This window comes from Triturus cristatus, chromosome 3_2, assembly GCF_964204655.1.
Source record: "Triturus cristatus chromosome 3_2, aTriCri1.1, whole genome shotgun sequence".
Classification (NCBI taxonomy): Eukaryota; Metazoa; Chordata; class Amphibia; order Caudata; family Salamandridae; genus Triturus; species Triturus cristatus.
The window spans coordinates 1,194,173,657-1,194,192,960 of NC_140584.1; the positions used below are offsets into that span (position 1 = coordinate 1,194,173,657).

Consider the following 19,304-nt stretch of genomic DNA (forward strand, 5'->3'; position numbering starts at 1 on the left):
CGCTACTAGAGACCTCACGGCTATGGAGAGGCTGGTACACAAGGCGGGAACCATGAAGGGGGCGATCTCCTCACTGTATAACATGCTCCTCAATACATTATACACCCACGAGCACGCTATATGTCCTTTTGGGAACAGGTGCTGGGTCAGAGGATTACAGAAGAATGGAAACACCTCTGGGGCGACATTACTAAACACAACCACTCGGTGGGTCTGAGGGAAGCGCATTACAAGACTCTCCTTGACTGGTACCTTTACCCCACCAAACTCAAACGGATCTTCCCTGACACCACAGATCTCTTCTGGCGGGGCTGTGGGTTGCAGGGGGACTTCCGCCACATCTGGCGGGATTGCCTGGGTATTAGGCCTTTTTGGGAAGAAAGTCTTTCTCATATCAAAGACATACTGGGGTATCCCATTCCTACCACTATAGAGGAGGCATTACTTGGCATTAGGGATCCCGACCTGGAACATCAAACGAAAGCTGACAAAGCTATACTGTGGGCATGTCTGGGGGCGGCAAAACTTACGATAGCATTTGCCTGGAAGAAGAAAGCCGCGCCGGAGATTTCATTATGGCATGCCCGGTTGTGGAGACTTCTCTTTATGGAGCGCCTTGCAGATATCTTCCGGGATGACTTCAAGAACTTTGAAAATAAATGGGGCCCATTAGTGACCTATCTGTCTAGGGGCCTACCCTCGGCGGTTAGCCCTCCCTCATTAAGGTCTATGCATCTATTCCAATTCTAATTTCTCTGATATGAACTGGATACGGCACTCACCACTCCCCTTATAGTTCAGGCCATGCTCTTACAGTCACACTTTTCTGACACACCTGTGCGACTTACTTTACTTTTGTATGGCACCACCACCACCAGGGTTCGGGAGGGAGGAGGGTTGGGGGGGGGGGATTTCTGATTTCTATTTGTGTTTCTATTGTTTATGGGGTTGTTTCTTAGGGTTGAAAGCTCAAAACAAAAACCGCTATCGGCTCTGATGATAGTAGGGGGGTTGTACCAGACCTAGTGCCATGTGCAACTGGACTTCCTTTAGCTGAAGGGTTTGACTCTGGGTCCTGGGCACCCTACTGTACTTTGAGTGTTGTATTTACTTCTGATGCTGAATAAAAAGATTTTGACAAAAAAATGGGGAATAGCGTAAAAGTGTAGAGAATATACAAGCGAGTAAACATACACATGTATAACTGCCTTTAAGAATGGCGGGACACGTTATCTTAAAACTGTAGGGAGGAGGGACTGCTAAGGCATGTCCTGTTTCCTTAGGAACCAGCACAAGCCACCCACAAATATGTATATGTACCACCTGCTTTCTTTCCTGTTCTTTACTTACTCAGCTCTGTACCTGGGACATGGAGTGAAACAGTATGTTAGAAATATACAATTCAGTCGTCAAATTTCTAAACCCTTTACAGTATATCACAGGAAATCTCTTAATAAAACCTATATTTAAAATCGAACACTGAGTTACTGAAACAAATAGGCTTCCATTGTCCATTCCAAGAGTTCCTGGTAAGAACGAATGATCCGCGGTTTTGCTTTTTCATCTCCCCAGACGTCGTTTTGTGAAAAAGAGGCTCGGCATATCTGTCAGCCTTTACTGACAGGAGGGTTACACGTGCCTCGAGCTAATGCTGCAAAGAAATGCACTCCTGGGAAGGTGTCCAGGTAGCCTATTCTCAGTATCTTTAATGAGGGATGTGCTTTGTATCCAATATTAGTTTTTAAATGAATTACTCTGTTGCTATTAAATTATAATAGCTTCTGTTTCAACAAAAAATTTAATAAGTAAATATGTTTGATAAATGTAAGTATTAATCTAATGACTTAACTTTAATATCTAGATGTATTTAAATATAATGGTATATAAAATAAAATGTATGTACTTACCTGTTTTTGATGCCATTCGGGTGCATACTATTTTTGTCTCAATATTGTTGTAGTTTACACACAAAGGGGCTTATTACGATGTCGGACGGACTTGCGTCCACCCGTCAACGTCATGGATGCCGGTCCGACCGACCTCCGGTCGATAGTGCCAACCACTCAATAATGGTGCGGTCGCATAATCACATTTCCCTATTGAAGCATGTGCTAAGGCCGTAAACTGGTCATAGCATAATCTCCCTAAGGGAAATGGGAATTTGTGCTCACCCCTGCACTGTGTGGCAGGCACCTCAGGGTGCCTGCCACATGGTGCAGTGCCCCTTCGCCCCCAACAGGAGGCCGCAAACAGAAGGGAGTCCTGCTAGGGCCCCCCAAACACGCTCTCCGACAGGATTTCTATGTCAGAAAGCCCGGCATGGAGAGCCTGACGGAAACCGAGCATCGTAATCTGGACAGCATAAAAAGCCATCCATATGGATTACGGGCCGGTCTCCTACTGGCCAACAGACTCCTTGAGCCCATCATATCCAGCTGGAATGGCCGGCTGGTTTCACTTCTGACCACCTAAATTGTAATTAGGCGGTTGGAAGTGAAACAGGCGATCTCAGTCGGAAAGCCTCCGTCCTGAGATCGGAGGCTTTCCAACCAAGATCGTAATCGGCCCCTAAGTATGTAAACACGAGATTTTGTTTCTCAATAATGTTTTCGGGATATTTAAGTGTTGCAATATTCTTGATGCTGATATATGTCATACTACTATGTAAATGAGGTTGGAAAGAAGATGATGTCCCTCATTCAAACTAGAAAGCAATAATTACGGTTACAAGGTTGAGGCATTGAAAGAAGGGAGGTAGATGTGCCTTATAAGATAGTTTACTAACCCTGTTGAGGTTGCATTCTTTAAAGAGTGATCAGACAGTAAGCCTCCAAAGCCTGCATCCTACGCTACAGCTGGCAGCCTCAGTTGGTACGGAATCCTTTAAGGTCCCAACCTGCCCCCGCTCCCCCAAGTGTGAAGCATGTTCAGTGATATGTAAAGAACCAAACCGGTCACAGGAATACACAAGCTGACACGGCGGAAGAACAAGGTTAGCAGCAGGTGACAGGTCAAAATTGGAATAGCTTAAGGTGCAAAGCAGAAACAAACATGGAGGTCTAGAGAGAAAAATGGAAAGAAGAGAGAAGTTGGTCAGTGTGCCTAACTAATGTGGGATACTCCTTTTAAAGGATGAATTCTCTCACTCACCAAAGGTGGCATGCTTCATCATAGGGAACCTCCTCGCACTGTGATGCCTAGTCATGGTGCGGTCTACAGCCCCCTCACTAGTAGGAGGAGCTCACAGATGTTTTCAAAGGTATTATGAATACCTTTCTGATGATCACAGAGTGGTAAGGGGAAGCAGAGCGTGAGTGATAGGGTGAAAGTTAAAACTGTCTCCAAGGTACGCAACACATTTTATTCATGCGTCCCTGAGTCAGGGTTAAAACAAGCTAAACCAGATAGGTAAATTTATACCCACTGGATAGCTACACAAAGGTAGGTCGATATGTAAGGCGAAACGGCAGCCCTCATCCTCCTGGACCTCTCGACTGGATTGAACACCATGAATCCCAACCAAATCTAGAAAACCTGTCACACACGCACTCATCAGCAGCAGACTGGACTACGGCAACGCTCTCTATGCTGGAATCAACAAGAAACTCCTGCACAAACTCCAGACTGTCCAGAACAACGCAGCCCAACTGATCCTCGACGTCCCCCGTCGCAGTCACATCACCCAACACCTCCGCAATCTCCACTGGCTTCTAGTTGAAAGAAAAATAACCTTCAAACTCCTCACCCATGCATACAAGGCACTTTACAACACTGGATCCGCATATCTAAACAGCCGCCTCTCCTTCCATGCATTCAAAGGACACCTCCTATCAGCCTAGCTCTCACTGGCCACCGTCCCACGTTTCAGCAAGACTAGAACGGGAGGAAAGTCTTTCTTCTACCTCGCAGCCAAAGCATGAAACACCCTTAACCTCCACCTCCGGCAATCTCCCACATTGCCCCAGTTCAGGAAGGACCTCAAGACCTGGCTTTTTGGGTGACCCCTCCACTCCCCCCAGTGCCTTGAGACCCTCATGGGTGAGTAGTTGTGCTTTACCAACCCAGATTGATTAGTTTCTGTCTATAACCCTCCTCAGAGGTATTGCAGCATTCCTCAAGACTTATATAATTGGTGCTTCTGCTTAAGTGTTCAGAGTGAAAAAAAGTGCTATAATATAATACAAAACCAGTGGTCCAAATATAAATCCACAGTAGGGATCCACTGGCAACTTCCCGCTAACGTCAGGAAAGGTGCCAGGCCCTGACGTGAGACTAAGGCCCTGGCATGAGGCTCAGGGAAAATCTCCTCAGCACTGCAAACCAATGCACCTTGAGGCAATTTGGTGCCACCTTTCCCGATGTGAGCAGGAAGCAGCCAGTAGATCCCTAAATTGGATTTATATTTGGACCACTGGTTTCATATCATAGCACTTATTATTTTTTCACTCTGAACACATAAGCAGAAGCGCCAATTATATAAGTCTTGAAGAATGCTGCGACATCTCTGAGGAGAGTCATAGGCAGAACATGTTGATCCAGCAGGTATACATTTACCTATCTGGTTTTGCTTGTTTTAATGTTGACCCAGGGACGCATGAATAAAATGTGCTGCGTACCTTGGAGACTAGGCATCATGGTGCGAGGAGTTTCCCTGTGATGAAGCATGCCATCGTTGGTGGGTGAGGGAATTTGTCCTTTAAAAGGAATATCCCAAATCAGTTAGGCACACTGACCAACTCCTCTCTTCTTTCCATTTCTTCTATCTAGACCCAGGTGTTTGTTTGTGCTTTGTTATTAATGTTGGGCAGTCAACTACTGTTGATCTTTCAATCTCCTCTGGCCCTCATTTTGTGTTTTGATAGCTGGCGGAGCACATTAAAGAGCATGCGGAGGACAGACTTAGGTGCAAACGAAGGAACAGATGCAGGAGAAGGCCAATGAGATGGCTGATGAGGTAACTTTGGAGCTAGTTAAGGACCAGGCTGAGGTTGAGAGGAAGATGGGGAAGCAGGACTGAGGAGAAGGCTCGAAGATGATGGAGGAGTAGAATACACTGAGGACCAGACCATGGAGATGGGTCATCACCTTACGCCATCAACGATATAGAAAGAAAAGCTGCAGTACAAATTACACAATAATCTTAATTGAAAGGAATATTGGTGTGATCAAGGGTACTGAGGAAGTGAAAACAGTACTGGTGAGGATTGCCCTTGGTGCCTTCTAAGAGGAAGATGAACGACTGGGGCAGTGATGGACACCATACCTGGCTACACCCACTCCCACAGCAAAGCAAGAGCCCCTCAAATCAGAGGAACGTTTCAGTGGATCCGCGGATACAAGCATGAAAGACATGTAACAGCGAGCAATAACCTTACAGAGATAAGGGAGGACGGGGAAAGGGTAGGCTGTAGTGTGGTGACGAGGAAGAGAAGAACTAGGGAGAAGAGGCGAGAAAGAGGGAAGAATAACGAAAAGGAAGAATAAATACTGTGGGAAGAGAAACTCGAGCACAGTGAGAGGGATGAAGAACAGTGGGCGAGTAAGCCGGAGGACAAATTAGGAAAAGACATAAGGGGAGGCAGGAGACCGTTGCTATGGAGAAGCACACTCCAGACGCACACGGACGGGCGCACCCGAAAGACAAATGCACAGCTATATACACACACACATCTAGATCGGACAAACGCAAATAAACATGCATGTCCCAGACAGACCCACATACTTCAGATGTGAACATACGCATGCGCACACGTCATGCACACAAGCGCGCGCACGCACGCACAGCACTAGAAGGGGACCACCCTGAGCTGCACACAATGCAAAAACACAGGCTCCTGATCCCCATGAATTTGCATCGCTTTGAACATCAAGGAAAGCACCCGGGAGTAAGATGAGAAATGGAAGCCACCGAAACAATCTCTGAATGAGTTGTCTACAGAGGAATATCTCAAGGATTTTGGGGGCCCCTGGTAGGAACAGCTTTGAATTCATGATCCAGTTTCAGCTCTTTCATGCCCTCTTTGTCCGGGTCACTGACTGCGCACAGACACACTGGTCCAAATTTAAAATGTTTTCACATCTACATTTACACTTTGCCTAAGCCTTAAAAGGTCTCTGTCTGCCTCTTTCATCACCGACCCCATGTCTGCCAGACCACTGCTCGCAGCCCCTGTGAAGAATGTTACTAAGGTACATACGGCCTGCTGTTGAAGCAGTGGTAGCCTGTTTTGAAATGTGCAGGTACTGCCCAGAACCCGAGTAACTGCACTTCTTTTATATGAAAGAGAGAGTACCGGCACTTCTTAGTTCTGAAGCAATACATTTAATGGGAGAGTGGCGGCACGTCTCAGCACTGCTACAATACATTTAATGGGAGAGTACCTGCACTTCTCAACCCTACTGCAATACATTTAATGGGAGAGTACCTGCACTTCTCAGCCCTACTGCAATACATTTAATGGGAGAGTACCTGCACTTCTCAGCACTGCTGCAATACATTTAATGGGAGAGTACCTGCACTTCTCAGCACTGCTGCAATACATTTAATGGAGAGTACCTGCACTTCTCAGCACTGCTGCAATACATTTAATGGGAGAGTACCTGCACTTCTCAGCACTGCTGCAATACATTTAATGGAAGAGTACCTGCAGTTCTCAGCACTGCTGTAGTACATTTAATGGGAGAGTACCTGTACTCCTCAGCACTGCTGCAATACATTTAATGGAAGAGTACCTGAAGTTCTCAGCACTGCTGCAATACATTTAATGGAAGAGTACCTGCAGTTCTCAGCACTGCTGTAGTACATTTAATGGGAGAGTACCTGCACTCCTCAGGAGCAAACGTACTCTAAATAGTGAGTACCGGTACTTCTACATTTCCAGTTAAAGCACTAGCCACCTGTGCAGTTGTGCACTTTATTGTGTTTCTCACATACCTTGAAAACAGCATATCAACACTGATGTAGCCAATAATACAGAGGTGACCTGTCTAGATTTGACCCAAACATTTTTGGTCATCAGGGCCGGACTAGGAAACCAAAAGCAGCCCTTGCAAATATGCTGAAAACTGCTGCCCACGCCGTCTCCTCGTGGAATCTCGCTCTTTCCATACATCCATTCTCTCTTCTCCCTCTCTACCCCACCCTGTGTAGCCATATTGTACTCACATCAGAGTCTGCAGTTGTGCTTAGCTGCCTCTGTACACAGGGCGTGGTACAGCTCGTGCCCAGCCATCAGTACACCTGCCCTTAGTGAGGACCTGAAGCTATGTTCAGTAGATTCTTGAAAACTGGGGGGCATATTTACAAGCACCGTCGCTTCGCTCTTGCACCACGACGCAACTCAAAAGGAGATTTATGAAGCCACCCAAGGCCACCTTGCGTGGCCTTGGGTGCCCCTTCCTTCACAAAAACAGTGCTGCATGCAACCCAGGCACTTGCACCATAGTGCAAGGGTGCCTGCGTTGGCGCTAGGCAGCCAAAATGGTGCCAGCACAGGGACAAGGACAGAAATGCGCTGTATTCTTTTAAATATGGGGCATTCCTGCCCATTCCCTGTGACGCAGCGAGATGTCTTGCTGTGCTGCGCCACATTCTCACAAATATGCCCCCGGGTGAGACTTTCAGCCACAATCTATGCCCAGAACCCGAGTAACAAGTGACTAGCCCTAGGATGTGGCCTGCGGCCAAACAATGTACCCAGAGCATTTAAACATTCTATATTTACCAGAATTTTTGTAACCTAGTATAACTTCCTCCCCAATCAAGCTGTAAGTCACTTTCCAAAATCAAACTTTATAGATTTACCGCATTCCCCACATAATTGACCATCTGGTAAAACCCAAACTAATATTACCAGCTCCAAGAGATCAGAAGTTACTATAAAAGGCACCACAAGTGATGCTGAAAAGTAACAAACCCTCTGTAAATGTTAACTGGTCACATACCCGCAGATGGTTTCTGTATTCAGGTGTTTAACTGGTAGGAATGGCAGGAAACCTTTGGTCAGTGAGAATTAATTTGTGATAAATGTCAATTTAACGACAGAATACTGCTACAGCATGCACAGTATTATTCATTTTCTCACACATGATTTAGCCATGCCTAACTTCGTCCTTCGCAGCCACACAACTCCAGTGTCAGTCCCAGTGATGTCCCCGTGACACAGCGCCAGAACCCGTGGAGGCAGGGTGCAGCCCCACCACTCCAGTGTCAGTCCCAGTGATGTCCCCGTGACACAGCGCCAGCACCTGTGGAGGCAGGGTGCAGCCCCACAACTCCGGTGTCAGTCCCAGTGATGTCCCCGCGACACAGCGCCAACACCCGTGGAGGCAGGGTGCAGCCCCACAACTCCGGTGTCAGTCCCAGTGATGTCCCCGTGACACAGCGCCAGCACCCGTGGAGGCAGGGTGCAGCCCCACAACTCCGGTGTCAGTCCCAGTGATGTCCCCGTGACACAGCGCCAGCACCCGTGGAGGCAGGGTGCAGCCCCTCAACTCCAGGGCCAGTCCCAGTGATGTCCCCGTGACACAGCGCCAGAACCCGTGGAGGCAGGGTGCAGCCCCACCACTCCAGTGTCAGTCCCAGTGATGTCCCCGTGACACAGCGAAAGCACCTGTGGAGGCAGGGTGCAGCCCCACAACTCCGGTGTCAGTCCCAGTGATGTCCCCGCGACACAGCGCCAGCACCTGTGGAGGCAGGGTGCAGCCCCACAACTCCGGTGTCAGTCCCAGTGAGGTCCCCGCGACACAGCGCCAACACCCGTGGAGGCAGGGTGCAGCCCCACAACTCCGGTGTCAGTCCCAGTGATGTCCCTGTGACACAGCGCCAGCACCCGTGGAGGCAGGGTGCAGCCCCACAACTCCGGTGTCAGTCCCAGTGATGTCCCCGTGACACAGCGCCAGCACCCGTGGAGGCAGGGTGCAGCCCCACAACTCCAGTGTCAGTCCCAGTGATGTCCCCGTGACACAGCGCCAGCACCCGTGGAGGCAGGGTGCAGCCCCACAACTCCAGTGTCAGTCCCAGTGATGTCCCCTTGACACAGCGCCAGCACCCGTGGAGGCAGGGTGCAGCCCCACAACTCCAGTGTCAGTCCCAGTGATGTCCCCGTGACACAGCGCCAGCACCCGTGGAGGCATGGTGCAGCCCCACCACTCCAGTGTCAGTCCCAGTGATGTCCCCGTGACACAGCGCCAGCACCCGTGGAGGCAGGGTGCAGCCCCACCACTCCAGTGTCAGTCCCAGTGATGTCCCCGTTACACAGCGCCAGCACCCGTGGAGGCAGGGTGCAGCCCCACCACTCTAGTGTCAGTCCCAGTGATGTCCCCGTGACACAGCGCCAGCACCCGTGGAGGCAGGGTGCAGCCCCACCACTCCAGTGTCAGACCCAGTGATGTCCCCGTGACACAGCGCCAGCACCCGTGGAGGCAGGGTGCAGCCCCACCACTCCAGTGTCAGACCCAGTGATGTCCCCGTGACACAGAGCCAGCACCCGTGGAGGCAGGGTGCAGCCCCACCACTCCAGTGTCAGACCCAGTGATGTCCCCGTGACACAGCGCCAGCACCCGTGGAGGCAGGGTGCAGCCCCACCACTCCAGTGTCAGACCCAGTGATGTCCCCGTGACACAGCGCCAGCACCCGTGGAGGCAGGGTGCAGCCCCACCACTCCAGTGTCAGACCCAGTGATGTCCCCGTGACACAGCGCCAGCACCCGTGGAGGCAGGGTGCAGGCCCACCACTCCAGTGTCAGTCCCAGTGATGTCCCCGTGACACAGCGCCAGCACCCGTGGAGGCAGGGTGCAGCCCCACCACTCCAGTGTCAGTCCCAGTCATGTCCCCGTGACACAGCGCCAGCACCCGTGGAGGCAGGGTGCAGCCCCACCACTCCAGTGTCAGTCCCAGTCATGTCCCCGTGACACAGCGCCAGCACCCGTGGAGGCAGGGTGCAGCCCCACCACTCCAGTGTCAGTCCCAGCGATGTCCCCATGACACGGCGCCAGCACCCGTGGAGGCAGGGTGCAGCCCCCACCACTCCAGTGTCAGTCCCAGCGATGTCCCCATGACACGGCGCCAGCACCCGTGGAGGCAGGGTGCAGCCCCACCACTCCAGTGTCAGTCCCAGCGATGTCCCCGTGACACGGCGTCAGCACCCGTGGAGGCAGGGTGCAGCCACACAACTCCAGTGTCAGTCCCAGCGATGTCCCCGTGACACAGTGCCAGCACCCGTGGAGGCAGGGTGCAGCCACACAACTCCAGTGTCAGTCCCAGCGATGTGCCCGTGACACTGTGCCAGCACCCGTGGAGGCAGGGTGCAGCCCCACAACTCCAGTGTCAGTCCCAGTGATGTTCCCATGACACAGTGCCAGTACCCGTGGAGGCAGGGTGCAGCCAAACTTCTTCCTAGCTGTCCCTCCAAGCAGTCGTCGGGGACCTCTCTTCAGTGTGCTCGACTGCAAGTCGCTAGCAGAGGTTTTGCAGGGAAACGATACTGTGGACAGGCTGTGGATAGAAGCCTTCGCTGGTGGTAGGTAGTTGCCCTTCTCTTGTGCCACTTACGTGCCTTCCCTGGTGGTAAATACCTCTCGCGATACCCATTTCTCTGACGATTTCAGAAGAGACAAAGAAGTAGGCCGGGCAGGCGAAGCTGTCATTCAATTACACTTTCCATTTGTCCCTACTGTGGTCCTGATCCTGCATGTCAGCGGAGCCAGAGGAAGAACCGGAGAAAGGTCAGCAGTGTCACCAGGCCTAGGAAGAGGAGAGGGGAGAAGGGAAGGGAGGGGAGGGGGGAGAAGGGAGGGAGGGAAAGGAAAGGGAGGGGAGAAGGGAAGGGAGAGGGAGAGGGGTGGGGGGAGGGGAGAAGGGAAGGAAAAGGAGGGGGGAGGGAAGGGAGGGGAGAAGGGAAGGGAGAGTAGAGGTGAGAAGGGAGGGGAGGGAAGAAGGGGACGGGAGGGGGAGAGGAGAGGATGGGGGAGGAGAGGAGAGGGGAAGGGTGGGGAGAAGGGAAGCAAGGGGAAGGGAGAAGAGGCGGGAACGGGAGGGGAGAAGGGAAGGGAGGTGAGAGGGGAGAAGGGTAGGGAAGGAAAGGGAGGGAAGGGAAGAGGGGAAGGGAGATGGGGAGGGGAGAAGGGGAGGAAAGGGGAGAGGGGAGGGGAGAAGGGAGGGGGAGAAGAGGGGAGTGGAAGGAAAGGGAGGGGAGAAGGGAAGGGAAGAGAGAGGGGACAAGGGAAGGGAAGGGAAGGAAAGGTAGGGAAGGGAGGGGAGGGGAGAGGGGAGAAGGGTAGGGAAGGAAATGGAGGCAAGGGAAGAGGGGAAGGGAGATGGGGAGGGGAGGGGAGAAGGGGAGGAAAGGGGAGAGGGGAGGGGAGAAGGGAGGGGGAGAAGAGGGGAGGGGAAGGAAAGGGAGGGGAGAAGGGAGGGGAAAAGGGAGGGGAGATGGAGAGGAGTGGAGGGGATGGGAGATTTGGGGAGAGGGGAAGGGAGAAGGGAGGGGAGAAGGGAAGGGAAGCAAGGGGAAGGGAGAAGAGGGGGCTGGGAGGGGAGAAGGGAAGGAAACGGAGGGGAGAGGGTAGGATGGTAGGGAAGGAAAGGGAGGGAAGGGGAGAGGGGAGGGGAGAAGGGAAGGGAAGGGAGGCGAGGAAAGGGGAGAGGGGAGGGGAGAAGGAAGGGGAGATGGGAAAGGAGGGGAAGGGAAGGGAGGGGTGGGGGGAGGGGAAGGGCAAGAAAGGGAGGGAAGGGGAGAGGGGAGGGGAGGGTCGAATGGAAGGGAAGGGAGGGGATGGGAGAAGGGAAGGGAAGGTAGGGGAAGAGAGGAAAAGGGAGAGGAGAGGGGAAGGGAGGGGAGGGGAGAAGGGAGGGGGGATGGGAAGGGAGGTGAAGGGAGAAGAGGGGATGGGAAGGGAGGCGAGGGGAGAGGAGCTGAGGGTAGGGGAGAGGACAAGGGAAGGGAGTGGAAGGGAAGGGGAAGAGGGAAGGGAAGGGAGGGGGAAGGGAAGGGAGAGGGAGATTGGAGGGGAGAAGGGAGAAGGGAGGAGGGAGGAGGGACAGGAAAGTGGAGAAGAAAAGAGAGAAGAGAAGAGAAGAGAAGAGAAGAGAAGAGAAGAGAAGAGAAGAGAAGAGAAGAGAAGAGAAGAGAAGAGAAAAGGTGTGTGTGTGAGTTGAGGGGGGATGAAGAGAAGAGTCAGTGTGTGAGTGTGCACGTGTGTGCCCCATCCTTTACATATTCTAACAGTGTTTCAACCCTGAAACAAGGTTGCCCATACTTGCCATAATGTGGGCACACTTCATTACATTCTGGCTATGCCAGGCGGAATAGTGGCTGTCGTGGGCATTCTTGGACACGTTCTGACATCTCTAGTATGATATGCCCCATCAGTTCCCAGGCCTCAAAGCATCCACTCGCTCAGTCGTGATAAATAAGCATGAACAGAAGAATCTCACCGTATGTGACAGACGTATGCATGAGTACTGGGGGAACATCGTGACCTGTTTGTGGACCAAAAATGTATTTACTAAAATGAAAATCTTTAGGATTAAAATAAAATTTTCATGAAAATAGGATTTTATTCGATAAATTATCGTATTTATCCTGAACACAAAAATGTGCATTTCGTTGTGAAATGTTTGCAAATGTCAGGAACGACCCTTCTTCATTTTCAGTGTGAGTACAGACGGTTTTGCTTCTTCTATTAATCCTCCTGAGAAGAGCTAGTTATTTGTCATTTTTTGATGTTGCTAACCTCCTGAAGGAGGGTGGTACCTGCACTAAACATGCATCCTACATTCCCAACACTGGGGAGGCTGCTTATGGTGGCGATCCCTCTCTTATTGCGTTATAAAATGACAATATCAACTCGTGCCACGCATGTTGTTTATCAGCCTTTCCAAGGCCTCTTTCCCTCTCGGAAAACAGCTCCTTGTATCTCACTACAGCTACTGCCCTGTGTCTGATCTTGCAGTCTCTGTGTATGAACATTAGAATTTCTGCATCTGCCTATAAATTCGGCCTAGTACATTCTATGGCCTGTGATTGAGAACTTTGTACTGTATCCGATTTTTCAACGCTACTCTATTCAAGCAGATTCTCAGCCATAACATAGGAGTCGTAACATGTAACCTCATGGGAAAAGTCAGCGCTCCATCCATCATCTCCTTGTGTTTGCTTTGTTCACCCTAAGTTGGCAGGGTATGCCCAGATGTGGGTCCCTTGCTCACTTTGCCACTGGATTCAAGCTAGCCTGGCTGATGAGGGGTGTTACCCAGAAACCGGTCCCAGGATGCTTGTCTATGGTCCAGGGAAGACCTTGCGTGGCAGTTCGGGCAGGACTGTTCCCATGAGGCACAGGGTCAAGACTGATTTGCATGTGGCTGGGTCTGAACTGGGGTGGCGAAGTGAGCTAAAGAACAATGATGGATTCAACCCAGATCTGTGACTGGGGGTGAGTGTCTGAAAATGTTCAGCGCTCTGTCCATCATCTCCTTGTGTTTGCTTTGTTCGCCCTAAGTTGGCAGGTATGCCCAGACGTGGGTCCCTTGCTCACTTTTCCACTGGATTCAAGCTAGCCTGGCTGATGAGGGGTGTTACCCCAAAACCGGTCCCAGGATGCTTGTCTCTGGTCCAGGGTAGACCTGGCTTGGCAGTTCGGGATGGACAGTCCCTGTAGGAGAGTAGGATCTGCTTCACATGAGTACCCCCACCTTTTGCTGGTGTTTCACTGTTTTTCGACCTTAGTCTGGCTGTGGCCCTGCTAATCAGGACCCCAGCCTAGCTGCTTCCTCTCTAAAATGGTTTCCATGTACATTAGGTACATTTCCAATTGGATTCTGGAGTGCCTTATAAGCCCTTAGTATATGGTATACTATGTACCTAGGGCATAGGTACCTCAGAGGCCTACCAGGGGCTGAAGCATGTATTATGCCACCCCTGGGAAGCACTCCAAAATGACTCCACAAGTCTGCTACTGCAGCCTGAGTAAGGTGGTGCTTGCACCCCTTACAGTGGTATAGGCTACCTATATCACTACCATTACACACACATATAAAACCTATAAGTCCCTCCTATGGCAAGCCTTAACAATCCTGAAGGCAGAGTGCTTGGTTTTCATGTGAGAGGCTGCCCCTGCATTAGCAGAGCCCCTCTGCAGCATTCGGAGTACCTCCTCTGATGCTGTTTGTGGTGCAGCCTGACCATATACTCTTAAGTGCATTATAACCTCGCGGTAAATGCTAACTTTGGGATGGCTGCACGGAAACATGTCGTGTTTGGTGTCAAACGCTTTGGAATACTACCCCCCGCCAGTTCTGGCGGCAGGGGTATCATTCCACCCTTCTAGAGGGAGAGACATGTTCACACTGGTCTAACCCGGTAGGACTTTCTACAGCCCTGGCCTCACAAAATGGATGCCTCTGCCACAGACACGGGTCTGGCCTCCTGCAGCTGACCGAAACTCTGGCAGGGGAGGCCTGGACAATAGGTTTCCTGTCCCAGGGAGGTGTAACCAAGTCCCCAGACAGGCAGATGTGTATTGGGGCTGGGCAGGAGCACTCTCTTGGTGTCCCTGTGCATAGTCCAGTTCAAACCGGTTGCAGGGGCTACCTGCCCCTGCTCTGGCATGAAACTAGACAAAGGAAATGGGTGTAACCACCCCTCTTTCCAAACCCTCCCATAGGTGGGTCTCTAGAGTATGTCCAACCCCCAAACTTTGTATAAGTTTGGGAACCCAGTCCTTGCGACTTTAGATTACCCTGGAAGAAACTCTGCAATATATATTCTGGACCTTCGACGTTCTACTTTGCTTAGAAGACTGAAGAAATCTCCCTTGGGGTCAAGGAGTGACTCCCCTGCTTGGCAGGCACCAAAGAAGCAACTGACTGGTCTGCATCGCTGAAGCTCCCGCCGGACGCCAAAGTCTCTGCATCACCAGAGGTGGATTTCCAGACTTCCCCGAGGCTACCCTGAGTCCACAGCAAAGCTGAGGCCCGTGGTTATCGTGGGTGACGTGGAACCGTGACCCCTGGACACCGTGAACATTTGCTGCTCCAACACCTTCCTGGTCTTCCTCGAAGTTGTGCTTTGGGCTCCGAGTAGCCCCAGCCTTGAGCACCACCTGCACCAAAGAATTCTGGCCTCCACTCCACAAGTGACCCGTGGGCCAGTTTCCAGTGCGACCGCTCGAGGCTCCTTCGCGATCGCTAGCCCGTTGGCTAGTAGGTAAGGCAACTCCTCTTCTGATTGGGCTTTCCTGGTTGCTCCAGATGTGCCCCGACTTACTCTCACTGGGTGAGTCCCCCAGACCTTGCTGGTCTGAACCGCAGTCCTTTCTCTGATTCCAAGTGACTTACTGTTGCCAAGGCTTGTTGGGTCCAATCTGGTCGTCGACACTGCAGCACTCGACAGACTTCGTGGGACAGCTCGAATCCAGCTCCTTGTCATCATCGACGCCTCCTGGACCTCGTGGCTGAAGAGTCAAGACACCCGTCAACTCACCTGAAGCACCCGACATCTGGAGGCATTGGTCCATCCTGCCCGTGGTCACTGGTAAGTGACCCAGTCTCTGTCCCCTCTGCTTTCAGGTTCCTTCCATCCTAGATCCAGGCTTGGATCGCTTCGGACACTTCTCCTCTTCATGGCAGCAGCACTTCTTCGCCAGCTGCCATTGAAATCGACGATGCGACCGGACTCCAAAAGACACCTATGCACCCGGCTTCCCTGGGTGAGGTAACACGAGTGCTCCGGTGCTCCCGTGGGTGCTAGCCCTAGAACCTCCTAAGTCCAAAAGGGTTTGGTCCTGACTCATTTCTAAGTGTCCCTAATCTTTAAATTTCCAACCGCGACATTGCCCATAGAAGCTAACGGGAACCCGCGGCTGTGTTCACACACTGCACACGGCCCCCGTGGGTCCCCTGTGTCACTACCTTGGGTGGTTCCTTGGGGTCCCAGCGATTCTACAGGCTCTAGGCCTTGTGTCTAGTTCAGTTGTGTTTCTTATACCACTTTATTGGTATATGGTTTGGTACGCCCCTAGGGCCCAAAAGTGTATTTGTGATATTACTGTTGATTGCTAACTTGTAAATTAAGTACTTCAAACTCCAGCTTCATAAAGAGACAAGAGGGGTGTGTTTTATCTTAAATACATATATTTTAAATATATACCTGGTGTGGTTGTCCTTTCATTTGATCATTTAAGAGATTATAGACCGGTAAAACAAACTGCTTTACATTCCTTCAAGACTTAGCCTGAAGGCTGATCTCCATAGCTACCACTAGGATAGCTTTCAATAAAGGTTGTCTTTGACCTATTCACCATAAGGGGTTGTTTGGACTGATACAGAGTGCCCACTATAACGAGTGGACAGCAAATATCAGGCCAACTTCTCACAGTCCCCATGAGGCACAGGGTCAAGACTGATTTGCATATGGCTGGGTCTGAACTGGGGTGACGAAGTGAGCTAAAGAACGATGATGGATTCAACCCATATCTGTGACTGAGGGTGAGTGTCTGAAAAGTTTCAGCACTCCATCCATCATCTCCTTGTATTTGCTTTGTTCGCCCTAAGTTGCCAAGATATGCCCAGATGTGAGTCCCTTGCTCACTTTACCACTAGATTCGAACTTGCCTGGCTGATGAGGGGTGTTACCCTGAAACCAGTCCCAGGATGCTTGTCTCCGGTCCAGGGAAGACCTGGCTTGGTAAATCGGGCTAGACTGTTCCCATGTGGAACAGGGTCAAGACTGATTTGCACATGGCTGGGTCTGAACTGGGGTGGCAAAGTGAGCTAAATAACGATGATGGATTCAACCCAGATCTGTGACTGGGGGGTGAGTGTCTGAAAAATGTCAGCGCTCCGTCCATCATCTCCTTGTATTTTCTCTGGGAGCAGAAGGGCATTGATGGCAGGGAGGTGCCCTTCCCCAGTAGAAGATGCAGTGGGCAGGCTGAGGTAGGTGTGTGACCTTCCATAGTGGCAGGGAGGTGCCCTTCCTCAGTAGAAGATGCAGTGGGCAGGTTGTGGTAGGTGTGTGACCTTCCATAGTGGCAGGAAGGTGCCCTTCCCCAGTGTAAGATGCAGTGGGCAGGTTGTGGTAGGTGCGTGACCTTCCATAGTGGCAGGGAGGTGTCCTTCCCCAGTGTAAGATGCAGTGGACAGGTTGTGGTAGGTGCGTGACCTTCCATAGTGGCAGGGAGGTGCCCTTCCACAGTGTAAGATAAAGTGGGCAGGTTGTGGTAGGTGCGTGACCTTTCATAGTGGCAGGGAGGTGCTCTTCCACAGTGTAAGATGAAGTGGGCAGGTTGTGGTAGGTGCATGACCTTTCATAGTGGCAGGGAGGTGCCCTTCCACAATGTAAGATAAAGTGGGCAGGTTGTGGTAGGTGCGTGACCTTTCATAGTGGCATGGAGGTGCTCTTCCACAGTGTAAGATGAAGTGGGCAGGTTGTGGTAGGTGTGTGACCTTTCATAGTGGCAGGGAGGTGCCCTTCCCCAATGTAAGATGCAGCGGACAGGTTGTAGTAGATATGTGACCTTTCATAGTGGCAGGGAGGTGCTATTCCCCAGTGTAAGATGCAGTGGGCAGGTTGTGGTAGGTGCATTACCTTTCATAGTGGCAGGGAGGTGCCCTTCCACAGTATAAGATGAAGTGGGCAGGTTGTGGTAGGTGCGTGACCTTCCATAATGGCCCTTCTCTTCTGGCATGTTGATAAGGTCCCAAGAGGGACAGTGGGCAGTTAAGGACGGTAGTTCGGCTTGTGGTGGTAAGTAGGTATCCTTCTCTGGTGGTAGGGATATATACTACCCATGGTATACCATGGCATAGTAGATGTCTTCCCAATTAAATATATCATGGACAGGCTGTGGACGTAGGAGACGCTCTTCCTTTGAGGCAGGTAACTGCCTCCCCAAATGCTGGATATCAGAGCTATGCTGTGGTAGACATGTTCCTTCCAATGATGTCAGGGAGGAACTCTTCCAAGGAGGTATTTAGATGTGTTTCTTGGTGACATTTTAGTAATGTCTGTGGAATTTCATGATGGTATTTGTGGCAGGTGCCTTCCTTCCCTAATGCTGGATATCAGAGCTATGCGGTGGTAGACATGTTCCCTCCACTGATGTCAGGGAGGAACCCTTCCAAGGTGGCATGTAGATGTGTTTCTTGGTGACATTTTAGTGATCAGTCTGTGGCATTTCATGGTCGTATTTGTGCCAGGTACCTTCCTTCCCTAGTGCTGGATATCAGGGCTATGTTGTGGTAGACATGATGTCAGGGAGGAACCCTTCCAAGGTGGCATGTAGATGTGTTTCTTGGTGACATTTTAGTGATCAGTCTGTGGAATTTCATGATGGTATTTGTGGCAGGTGCCTTCCTTCCCTAATGCTGGATATCAGAGCTATGCGGTGGTAGACATGTTCCCTCCACTGATGTCAGGGAGGAACCCTTCCAAGGTGGCATGTAGATGTGTTTCTTGATGACATTTTAGTGATCAGTCTGTGGAATTTCATGATGGTATTTGTGACAGGTACCTTCCTTCCCTAGTGCTGGATATCAGGGCTATGTTGTGGTAGACATGATGTCAGGGAGGAACCCTTCCAAGGTGGCATGTAGATGTGTTTCTTGGTGACATTTTAGTGATCAGTCTGTGGCATTTCATGATGGTATTTGTGGCAGGTACCTTCCTTCCCTAGTGCTGGATATCAGAGCTATGTTTTGGTAGACATGATGTCAGGGAGGAACCCTTCCAAGGTGTCATGTAGATGTGTTTCTTGGTGACATTTTAGTGATCAGTCTGTGGCATTTCATTATGGTATTTGTGGCACGTGCCTTCCTTCCCTAGGGTTGGATATCAGGGCTATGTGTGGTAGACAGGTTCCTGCCACTGATGTCAGGGAGGAATCCTTCCCAGGGTGATATTTCTATACATTTCTTGGTGACATTTTAGTGATGAAGATAGTGGCAGGCTGTTATCAGTATGTGGCATTTCATGATGGTATGTGTGTGCCCCTCCTTTGAGGGAGGCAGGTGTTTAACACAGTGGGACTCTGTAGGCGTGAGGTGGCCTGCAAGGGTTGTAGTTTGGTGCCCTAGATACTTTCCCTAGTGGTAGATATCGTGGCCTCCCTGTGACGGGTCAGTGCCCTTCTTGGTAGCTGGCAGCTACTTGTTCCCCCCCCCCCCCTCCTTGCGGTAATAAGGTGCCTGTCCTGGGGGCCGGTAGGGGAACTTCCCTCGTGATAGGTGGATAGATACCCTGTGCAGGCAGGCTCTGTGGAGTATATGGACTTCCCAAGTGGTAGGCATGTAAATATGATGTTCC

The 19,304-nt window shown here is 51.1% G+C and overlaps 1 protein-coding gene across 3 annotated transcripts in view; it reads right to left on the reverse strand.

The window, feature by feature from the left end:
• The window catches only part of SPEG (striated muscle enriched protein kinase), a 1,671,639-nt gene that overhangs the window by 1,360,148 nt on the left and 292,187 nt on the right, over positions 1-19,304 (reverse strand). The gene's annotated exons all lie outside the window — the stretch shown is intronic.